The 11706-nt window shown below is 47.4% G+C and overlaps 1 long non-coding RNA gene across 1 annotated transcript; it reads right to left on the reverse strand.

Annotated features, from left to right (window-relative positions):
• Positions 1 to 5748: 5748 nt before the first annotated feature.
• On the reverse strand, positions 5749 to 10695 carry LOC309393678. Its single transcript, XR_014175631.1, has 3 exons — positions 10665 to 10695; positions 7074 to 7175; positions 5749 to 5765 (listed from the first exon to the last, which is right to left on the reverse strand). It is a non-coding gene; the product is annotated as an uncharacterized lncRNA (long non-coding RNA).
• Positions 10696 to 11706: the final 1011 nt, after the last annotated feature.

Consider the following 11706-nt stretch of genomic DNA (forward strand, 5'->3'; position numbering starts at 1 on the left):
CGAGCGCGGGCCTCTTGAGCAAGGGTCTCACCACCGCCTCTTTCAAGGCGGTTGGTAAGTATCCCTCACTCAGTGAGGCGCTCACCAGGCCCAGGAGCCAGCCTCGTGTCACCTCCCAGGCTGCCAGTACCAGCCAGGAGGGGCACGGGTCCGTTAAACAAGTGGTGGGTCGCAGCCGTCCACGCAGCCTGTCCAAATCCTCGGGGGCAACAGAGTCAAACTCCTCCCAGAATGGTCCCTCAAGACTCGCTGTTGGCGGCTCGTCTGGTCCACTGACGGAGGTCCACCCGCTCCGGATCTGATCGATGTTGTCCTGAAGATATTCCCCAAACTCCTCTGCTCTACCCTGTAAGGGTGTCTCCCGCGCCCCCTGCGATAAGAGGGAGCGAGTCACCCTAAACAGGGCGGCTGGGCGGTTATCCGCGGACGCAATAAGAGCAGCACAATGTCTACGTTTGGCCGCTCTTATTGCCACAAGGTAAGTCCGCAAATAGGCTCTTACCTGTGTTCGGTCAGATTCGGAGCGCGAGGATCTCCACCTGCTCTCTAGACGTCTCCTGTGGCGCTTCATCACCCTGAGCTCCTCAGTGAACCAAGGAGCCCAGGTGGGTCGATGCCGCAGGAGAGGTCGCAACGGCGCAACCCGGTCCAAGGCCCCAGTCGTCGCCCTATTCCAGGCAGTCACTAGGTCCTCGGAACGGGAGCGGGACAAGGCTACAGGTATTGGCCCAAGCTCCGTCAGGAATCTATCAGATTCCATCAGGTGCCTGGGGCGGTACCAGTTTATAGAGTCTGGTTCCGCCTCCTCGCGGTGGGGGATAGCGCCAGGGAAGTCCAGCCGGAGGGATGAGTGGTCTGACCATGACAGGGGCGTGATAACTAAATCCCCTATTCCCAGATCACTCGTCCACTGTTCAGATACAAAAATGAGGTCCAGTGTGTGGCCCCCTTCGTGAGTGGGGCCCTGCACTAATTGGGTCAGGTCCATGGCCGTCATGGAAGCCATGAACTCCCGAGCCACCTCTGAAGCCGCTCCCGTTGACGGCAAGTTGAAGTCCCCCATGACCAGAAGTCTGGGAGTCTCAACTGCCGTCGCTGAGATTAGCTCGAGGAGCTCGGGCAGGGCTGCTGATGCATAGCGAGGAGCCAAGTATACAATCAGCAAGCCCCACTGCCTCCCTGGGCCCCAACTCACACCAAGGGACTCACACCCGGGTATCTGAGGAACAGTGAACTCCCTCGGCTCTAAACATTCCCGCATAACCACCGCCACCCCACCACCCTTACCCAGGGCCCGAGGCTGATGGAATGCTCGAAAACCCGGTGGGCACATTTCCACGAGGGGTAAACCACCCTCGTGGCCCAACCAGGTCTCCGTTATCCGTTATCCCTGCAAGGTCTAGCTCCCCCTCTGAGATCAACTCATTAATGAGGGGGGCCTTGTTGATGACAGACCTTGTGTTGCAAAGCATCAGCCGCAGGCCCTGGCTCTGTAGCACCTGTCCATCTAGGCTGCAGGGGTTGGTACAAGCGACCGGGCGTAACCAGCAGCCACGGTCTCCCAACCGACCTTGGGATCTTATCCTGTCCTCGCATCCCCTCCTCCCCGCGACCGTTGTAATAGGACAACCCTAATACGTTACGACGTCCTAGGCCCCTGGGTGGGGCCCGACTAGTAATTAATGCCAAATCCGGCGAAACAACTGGCCGCTGTGATACACTTCTGTTGATGCAATAATAATAATAATAATAATAATAATAATAATAATAATAATAATAATAATAATAAATTTAAATTTATTAGCCGCTCCCTTTCCAGACAGGACTCGGGGCAGCGTACAATGGAGTATAAAACATAAAACATGTATACAAACACATAAACCTACATATATACAGGACATAACATGCACGGAGGAGGTAACAAATTACATCACATTGGACAATTAAAAGTCGCCATTAAAATACCCCAATTGTAAAGCACAATTTAAAATTTAAAAATTTAAAAAATTTAAAAGAACTGTCAGGAGGAATAAGAAAAAATTTACGGTTGAGCCAGGCCAGATAACTGAAAGAGGTGGGTCTTCAACTGTACACGGAAGGAGCGGAGATCGGAAGTAGTCCTGATGTCACAGGGGAGGTCATTCCATAGGGCTGGGCCCATCACAGAGAAGGCTCTGCTCCTGGGTGTCGCCCCCCGACACTGTTTGGCGGACGGCACCCGGAGAAGTCCCTCTCTGTGTGAGCGGATTGGTCGTAGGGATGTATGGGGCAGGATGCGATCCTGCATGTAACTAGGTCCTGTGCCATGAAGCGCTTTAAAGATCATAATCAAAACCTTGAAACGCACTCGATAGACTACAGGAAGCCAGTGCAGCTCGCGCAGGAGAGGTGTTACAGGGGAGTATCTCGTCCTCCCCATAATCACCCGCGCGGCCGCGTTCTGGACCAGCTGCAGTCTCCGAGTGCATCTCAAGGGAAGCCCCATGTAGAGAGCATTGCAGTAGTCCAGGCGAGACGTCACTAGCGCATGGGTGACTGTGCGTAGGGCATCCCGGTCCAATAAGGGGCACAATTGGCGCATCAGGCGAACCTGATGGAATGCCCCCCTTGCCACGGCTGTTACATGGTCATCCATGGACAGCCGGGCATCTAGGAGGACGCCCAAATTGCGCACCTGTTCCATGGGGGCCAGTTGCACACCCCCAATGGCCAGAGATGGAAGCAACTGGTTGAACCGGGAGGCCGGAAGCCACAGCCACTCCGTCTTGGAAGGGTTGAGTTTTAGTCGGTTGTCATCCATCCAGACCCGTACGGCCTCCAAACACCGGGACATCATTTCGACGGCCTCATTGGGGTGGTTCGGGGTGGAAATGTATAGCTGAGTATCATCAGCATACAGATGATATCCCACCCCAAAACCACGGATGATCTCGCCCAGCGGTTTCATGTAAGTGTTGAACAGGAGAGGCGAGAGCACCGACCCCTGAGGCACCCAACATGTGAGTGGCCTCCGGGTCGATCTCTGCTCCCCTGCCAACACACGCTGCGTCCGGTCAGAGAGGTAGGAGCCAAACCACCGTAGAACGGTGCCCCTGACTCCCAGCCCCTCTAGCCGGTGCAACAGGATACCATGGTCGATGGTATCGAACGCCGCCGAGAGATCTAATAGGACCAGGATAGAGGAACAGCCCCTATCTCTGGCCCTCCAGAGATCATCAACCAATGCGACCAAGGCCGTCTCCGTGCTGTGCCCGGGTCGGAAGCCAGACTGGCGCGGGTCTAGATAATCATTCTCCTCCAGGTGACGTGGGAACTGTTGTGCTACCACACTCTCTACAACCTTCGCTAAAAAAGGAAGGTTGGAGACAGGACGATAATTGACTAGGTCCATTGGGTCCAGGGAAGGCTTCTTGAGCAGGGGCCTCACCACCGCCTCTTTCAAGGCGGTCGGTAGAAGCCCCTCACCCAACGAGGCGTTCACTAGGCCCAGGAGCCAGTCGCGTGTAACCTCCCAGGATGCCAGTACAAGCCAGGAGGGACACGGGTCCAATAAACATGTGGTAGGTCGCAGACGTCCACACAACCTGTCCAAATCCTCGATGGCAACCGAGTCAAACTCCTCCCAAAGCGGTCCCTCAAGACTTGCCGCAGGCGTCTCAGCTGGACTACTGAAAGGGGCCCATCCCTTCCGGATTTGAGGGACTTTGTCCTGTAGATATTTCCCAAACTCCTCTGCTCTGCCCTGTAAAGGGGCTTCCCGCGGTCTCTCAAACAAGAGAGAGCGAGTCACCCGAAACAGGGCGGCAGGGCGGTTATCTGCGGACGCAATAAGAGCGGCACAATATTGACGTTTGGCCGCTCTTAATGCCACAAGGTACGTCCTCAAATAGGCTCGTACCTGTGTTCGGGCAAATTCGGAACGGGAGGATCTCCAACGACTCTCTAGGCGTCTCTTGTGGCGTTTCATCACCCTTAGCTCCTCGGTAAACCAGGGGGCCAGGGTGGTTCGTCGCCGCAGGAGAGGCCGCAAAGGCGCCACCCGGTCTAGGGCCCCGGTAGTCGCACTATTCCATGCGTCTACCAGGTCCTCCACTCGGGGGCGGGTCAGGTCCACAGGAGGTGGCCCAAGCTCCGTCTGGAACCTATCTGGTTCCATCAGGCGCTTGGGGCGGAACCATCTAATACCTTCCGGTTCCGCCTCCCCGCAGCGGGGTGTAGCACCGGGGAAGTCAAGCCGGAGAAGTGAGTGATCTGACCATGACAGGGGAGTAATAATTGAATCCCCTATTCCCAGATCACTCGTCCACTGGCCAGAGACAAAGACAAGGTCCAACGTGTGGCCTCCCTAATAATAATAATAATAATAATAATAATAATAATAATAATAATAATAATAATAATAATAATAATAATAATAATAATAATAATAATATCATTTGTGGCTTAGAAAGGAGCTCTAATTTCTGCTTCTGTACTTAAGAATGCATAAGTGAGATTGTCAACATATATCTTTAATACCTAAATAAATAAGAATCCAATCCCTGCCAGCGCAATTTTAACATTCAACTGCAACATATACTTCAGAAAAAGGAAATGGGTGGAAATAATATCTGTTAAAAAATGGAAAATTTGGATTTTTAATAACATACAAAACCTTGATTTACATAGAGAGGACAACACTAAACAATTCCTTCTGATTATGCAAAATATATCCATGTTCTTTTGTCTTCATAGATAGGTAGGACAAGCTCCTATCCTAACGTTTTTCAAGTTCGAGGATTTAAATCTTTTGGATTCCATAGAGCCATTATAATAAACTTCTTATAATAACTCTTATAACCTAAATAAAAACCCGAAGTAATCATCCTAACCTAAATAGAACCAAATGTTGGCTGTATATTCTTTACCAATTTGCTAAAATTTCTGCTTTTTCTTGATTTGGTCAATTAAACACTGCAGTGGTTGGATTCCAACTTTTTTTACTGCTGGTTCTGTGGGTGTGGCTTGGTGGGTGTGGCATTGGCATGGATTGGTGGGTGTGGATTGGTGGGCATGGCAGGGGAAGGATACTGTAAAATCTCCATTCCTACGCTACTCCAGGGGAAGATTACTGCTAATTTCCTACTTGCTCCCCATCAGCTGGGACTCGGGAGGCAGAGAATAGATGGGGCGGGGCCAGCCAGAGGTGGTATTTACTGGTTCTACAAACTACTCAAATTTTCCTCTACCGGTTCTCCAGAACTGGAAAGAACCTGCTGAATACCACCCCTGAAACACTGCCTATTTCATGATCCTGCTCCTCATGTGAGCTACCAAATAATCTCGTTTTAAAGAATAAATTCTATCTATGTGAAATTACAAAAAGAACTGTAAAACCTAATATGGAGCAATCACCTTGTTTTATGACATGTTTATCAAATACAGTGCAATGCCTCATTTCATATCGGTCACTGGAGATCTATGTTTCCTTTCATTTCATGCTTCTCTTCAACAGACTTCTCTAATATTCAACATCTTTATCTAAAACCTGAGTCTTGGCCATGGATATGCAGATTATAATTCTGAAGAGCATAGTAAATCCACAAAGTTGGACAAAACTTACCCCTTTTTTTGGTTGCAGCTAACATGAATGATGTAACCGGACGATCCAAAAAGGCTTCTGCATGTTTAGTTAATGCTTCTTTCACAGTTTGGTATCCAGAGAAGACTATAACATAATAATTTCCTCCCCACAGAGAATAAATGTTCCCATATTGCTTTGCCAGCTGCAGTTTGTACAAAGTGGAAAAGATAAACCTTCTGTGTTATTATGCATGTTACATACTGACAGCCAAATGGTTGGTTCCACCAAGGTCCTCTGATCTGGTGGGAAAATACTGAAAGCCGATTGGCTGAGCCATTTGACAGCTCCCTCTTAAAGGGCTAGCTGTCAAAAAGGCCCGTGCTGGATTTGTAAATAGTTGTCGAATAAAGAGCTGTTGTTTGTCACTGAAGCCTGAGTCTGTCTCATCCATTCACCTGATCCAACAATGTATAATACAGATTAATATGTGACCTTCTGTTCCAGGTTCCTGCCTCTTGCCTTCTCAACTACCTGCCTTTTTCTTCCTCCAGAACTCAGTGAATTTCCATTACATGTGACTCCCAGTACTGTATCTGTATCATATGTACCAATGACTCTAAGGATCTTCCTGCATCAAGTCAGAAGTACAGAGGAATTATTGAGTCTGTCGTTTGTACTTCTGTAACTGACTGGTTTGGTACAGCAACCAAACAGGACAGGTACCGACTTCAATGGATAGTTAGGATTGCAGGAAAAACAATTGGCACAAGAATTGCCTTCCATTGAGGACTTGTATATTGCACAAGTCAGAAGGAGGGCTGAGAAAGGGTCTACAGACCTCTCATATCCTGGACACAAACTGGTTTAACTCCTTTAATTTAATTAATTTTATTTGACTCTCTGTTTACATATCTTTTACATATCTATTTATATCTTCTAATTATGAATCTAATACCTGTTAGCATATCAAATTCTTTTAGTTTCCCCATTAATATTTCTGTTCCTTTGAATGGATTCTCCAAAAATAACATCAAATCATCAACATATGCCTTTAATCTATAAAGTTCTTTTTTTGATCTTTATCCAGCTCAAGGTTAACTCACACTTCCATCCTTCCGAGGTCAGTAATAGGAGGACCCAGACAGCTGAGAACAATATGCTGACTCATAAAGAACTCGGAGTGCTGAAAAACTCTTATCAATGGAGTGTAAGTCCATAGGTGCAATTGCTATCAATTTCTGTCATTTTGATATAGCCGTGTTGAGGCAGCCCAAAACTGTATTGGATCTTGTGCCAGCTGCTACATACTTCTGGCTCACGCTTATTGCCTTTGTCCGTCTCAAAAGTATCACTGCTTAACCAGGTACTACCTATATTATTCCCATGCATTTGCCTAAATAAATATAGTTTATGTTTCTCACCATTGAGCAAATTTTGTTGATTAGTGTTGAAGTCTGTCAAGCTCCCCCTATTTCAATTGTTATTTGATTAAGCATTTTAAAAGACATACCTCAATTAATGTGTTCTCTGTCCAGATAGACCCTTCCAACAGTCTTCCTGCTAATAAGGAAATTGGAGAAGGTCCCGGAGGATGGTCGTTGTGTTTACTGAACTGTTTCAGAAAGAAAAGTATTGCACACAAAATCACAGTGATAAAGAATAATTCTAGCATTGTGCTGCCCCAGCAATATCAAGCGAGTGTAGGGATTAAGAGCTGTCTCCTTTAAAAACTTCATCCATGGAAATATGGGCAGAGACTGCCTTATGGGAAATGTAATTCCATGACATGTGATCACATCTGTGTTTCTGATTGGCCACTGGGGCATTCTGCCTGCAGCTATGTTCCTCCCCCTCTCTCAAGAATGGGAGTAAAATCGTCATCTTTTGACACCACGTGATGGTACAGATTATGGAAAGTCAGAAGTATCTTAACACTGAACTCTACGTTTTGCTATTAAGAATGCCTGATAATAAACGTGTTTGTTTGTTTGTTTATTGGATTTATATGCCGCCCTGCTCCCAAAGGACTCAGGGTGGTGTATAACATTAAAAAAAACAGGCCGGCTTGCTGGAAAAGCCAACTTTTTATGGTGTGTCGGAAGGACCAAAGGTTGGGGATTATGCAAAGCTCCGGGGGCAGCTCATTCCAGAGGGAAGGCACTCCCACAAAGACGGCTCTCCCCCTGCGGGTCATTAGCCGACACTTTCTGGCCGACGGCACCCTGAGGAGGCCAACTCTGTGGGATCGCACTGGATGGTGGGAGGCTACTGGTGGCAGTAGGTGGTCTCGCAGGTACCCTGGGCCTAAGCCACGGAGCACTTTAAAGGTCATAATTAGTACCTTGAATCACACCTGGAAAATAACCGGCAACCAGTGCAGGCTTCCTAAAAGGGGTGTAAAAAGGGAGCACCTAGGTACCCCCATGATAACCCACGCGGCCACATTCTGGACCAGCTGAAGCCTCTGGGTGCTCTTCAAGGGCAGCCTCATGTACAGAGCGTTGCAGTAGTCCAGGCGAGAAAGGACGAGGGCATGAGTGACTGTGCATAGAGCATCCCGATCCAGGAAGGGGTAAAACTGACCTACCAAGCGAACCTGGTAAAAGGCCCCCCTGGTCACAGCCATCAGGTGTTCTTCTAAACTAAGGCGTGTATCTAGGAGGACTCCCAGATTGCGGGCCCACTCTGAGGGGGTTAAAATTTCTCCCCCTATCAAAGATGGAACAAGATGTACAAATTGGGATGACGGAACCCACAGCCACTCAGTCTTGGAGGGATTCAGCTTGAGCCTGTTCCTCCCTATCCAGATCTGCACAGCTTCCAGGCATCAGGACATCACGTCAAGGGCATCATTTGGGTGGTTTGGGGTAGAGATGAAAAGTTGGGTATCATCAGCATATTGATGATACCATACCCCAAAACCACGGATGATCTCACCCAACGGTTTCATATATATGTTGAACAGGAGGGGTGAGAGAACCGACCCTTGGGGCATAGCACAAGTGACGTGCCTCGGGGTTGATCCTTGTCCTCCAGTCAACATGAACTGTGACTGATCTGACAGGTAGGAGGAGAACCACCATAAAAAGGTGCCCCCCACTCCCAACTCCCCAAGTCATCGCAGTAGGATACCATGGTCGATGGTGTCGAAAGCCGCCAAGAGGTCTATTAGGACCAGAACAGAGGAGCAGCCCCTGTCCCGGGCCCGCCAGAGATCATCAACCAACGCGACCAATGCTGTCTCCGTGCTGTACGCAGGCCTGAAACCCAACTGAAATGGATCCAGGTAGGCAGCTTCATCCAGGTACTGGGGAAGCTGACGTGCTACCACACTCTTGACAACCTTCGCTACAAAGCGAAGATTTGAGACCAGACAATAGTTGTCTAAAGAACCTGGGTCCATGGAAAGCTTCTTAAGGAGGGGCCTCACCACCGCCACCTTCAAGGTGGTGGGAAAGAACCCCTCTCTCAATGAAGCGTGGTAATCGCCTGGAGCCAGCCTCATGTCACTTCCCGGGAAGCCGAAACTAACCAAGAGGGATTCGAGTCCAGCACACAAGTGGCAGCACTGAGTCTCCTCATAATCCTGTCCATGCCCGCGGGGGTCACAGGGTCAAACTCATCCCAGATAGTCTCCACAAGGTTGATCCCTGTCGACTCGTCCGAATCTACCCAGTCAGAGTCCAAGCCTGTCCGGATCTGAGCGATTTTATCCTACAGATAATGAATAAATTCTTCAGCCCTACCCTGCAAGGGGTCTTTCCCAGTTCCTTGGTTAAGTAAGGAGTGGATCACCCTAAACAGCGCAGCTGGGCAGTTATCTGCTGCCATTTTGTTGCCATTTTGCCGCTTTTATCGCCACTAAGTAGGATTTAATATGAATTCTTACTAGTGTTTGATCAGATTCAGACCGGCTGGCCCTCCAACCACTCTCTAGGCATCTTTTCCAGCATTTCATCTCCTGGAGCTCCTCGGTAAACCAGGGAGCTACCCGGGATCGACACCGGGTCAGAGGCTGCAAAGGCACAACATGATCTAAGGCCCCAGTGGCTGCCCTATCCCAGGCTTCCACTAGGGCTTTGGTTGAGCTGTGAGCAAGGGATTCAGGAAAAGTCCCAAGCTCCATCAGGAACCTTTCAGGGTCCATCAGGCACCTGGGGCGAACCATGTAGTCGGTTCCGCCTCCCTGTGGCGAGGGGTAGCAATATGGTAGCATGATCAGACCATGACAAGGGTTGGATAAAAATATCCCCTAAATCTAGATAATTCATCCACTGCGCAGAGACAAAAATCAGATCGAGTGTGTGTCCCCTGTTATGAGTGGAAACTTGATCTGAATGAGATTCCTAAGCGTGGAGTTAACTGCATGCCCCGAGCAAGCCTACAATACTCCAGGCAGAACAAGCATCAACATTCTCCTACCTTAGAGAACATAGAGAAATGTTCTCTATTACCACAAATAGCTTCAACTTAAGATGTAATCTTCATTTCAGTTTCTTGCTTTTTGGATTCACATCATCGTCTACTTCTCGTCATAAAAACACTGGACGTTTTTAAGAGGATATTGGATATCCATTTTTCTGAAGTGGTGTAGGGTTTCCTGCCTAAGCAGGGAGTTGGACTAGAAGACCTTCAAGGTCCCTTCAAACTCTGTTTTTCTACATTATTCTAAAATTTTCAAATGCTCTTTCTAGGTCATTGTTTATTTCAAAGTTCTTTTTGTAGCAACTTCCATTTTAATTGTTTAAATGGAGCAGTTTAGCAAGCATTGCTAGAAATTCTTCTAACTTTTTTGATTGATTGATTTAGTTTGTCAAACATGCACAAGTTGACAGGTATAAGTACAAAAGTGGATATGAACACAGGAAAATGGGTACGAATAAATGGGGACAATAGGACAGGGACGGTAGGCATGCTGGTGGGCTTATGTACACCCCCTTACAGACCTCTTAGGAAAGGGGTGAGGTCCACGCTAGACAGTTTAAGGTTAAAGTTATGGGGTTTTGAGGATGTAACAACAGAGTTGGGTAGTGCATTCCAGGCATTGACCACTCTGTTGCTTGAAGTCATATTTTTTGCAATCGAGTTTGGAGCGGTTTACCTTGACTTTGTATCTATTGCTTGCCCATGTATTATTGCGGTGAGAAGCTGAAGTAGTCATTGACAAGTAGGACGTTGTAGCAGACAATTTTGTGTTCTTCGCTTAAGTAAGACATTAGTCGGTGTAATTCTAGGTTGTCCAAGCCAAAAATTTCAATCCTGGTGATATAAGGTATTGTATTGTGAGCAGAGGATTCTTTTCATGAAATACCTCTATTTTCTTAATGTCCAATATACAGTGTGGATTCCAGGCAGATGAGCTATACACGAGAATTGGTCTGGCAAAAGATTGGTATCCCCTAGTTTGCCGTACAATGTTACCGGTGAAGAAGCTTCGCAAAATTAGGTTAAAATCTCTTAATGCCTCTTTGGCAATGCTGTTACAGTGAGTCCTGGGACTTAGATCATTTCAGAAGAGTACTCCTAAGTCACTTATGCGGCAGTTCCACTCAAGTAGTCTAAAATGTTCCTCCGATCTTTGCTTTTGTTAAGCTTGGTACAAAGAGAACACCATGTACCAATTAAGGTCCTTGCACTGCATTGGTAGGAAAATGCAAATAATTTAGGTCAATCAGCAACCACCCTTCATTGGGTTCTGAATGGCAAAACTTAAGAAGGCTTATAGTGATGTGCAGTTTTCTATGTAGACAAAACAGGGTTTTGGCTGAAAACCAGAATGATTTAATCAGTTCCTGGATAATTTAATGCAACATGGATCTGAAGATTAACCGATCAAAGACCATGTAATTTTGTTTCATGGGAAAATTATTGCCATTAATTTCTATCTCAGAAGCAAAATTAAACTTGAATTTGGCAGTCTTCCAAATCACCAAATCAGGATGGAAAAAAACATCTTGGAATGAGGGACATTTCTACTGTGTAGGAATCAACTGGCGCTGTGATGTAGCTGGAACAAATCTCTTATTTTTAGAAGAAGAAGAAATCTAAATGATAAAGGCAGTTTAACAGTTGAACCAATTGATCAGAAGCAGTGGGCTCTGGGGTTATATGTTCATGAAGAGGTTGAATAAACATCTTTGGAG

Source organism: Natrix helvetica (assembly GCF_964273705.1).
Source record: "Natrix helvetica genome assembly, chromosome: 5".
NCBI classification, from domain to species: domain Eukaryota; kingdom Metazoa; phylum Chordata; class Lepidosauria; order Squamata; family Natricidae; genus Natrix; species Natrix helvetica.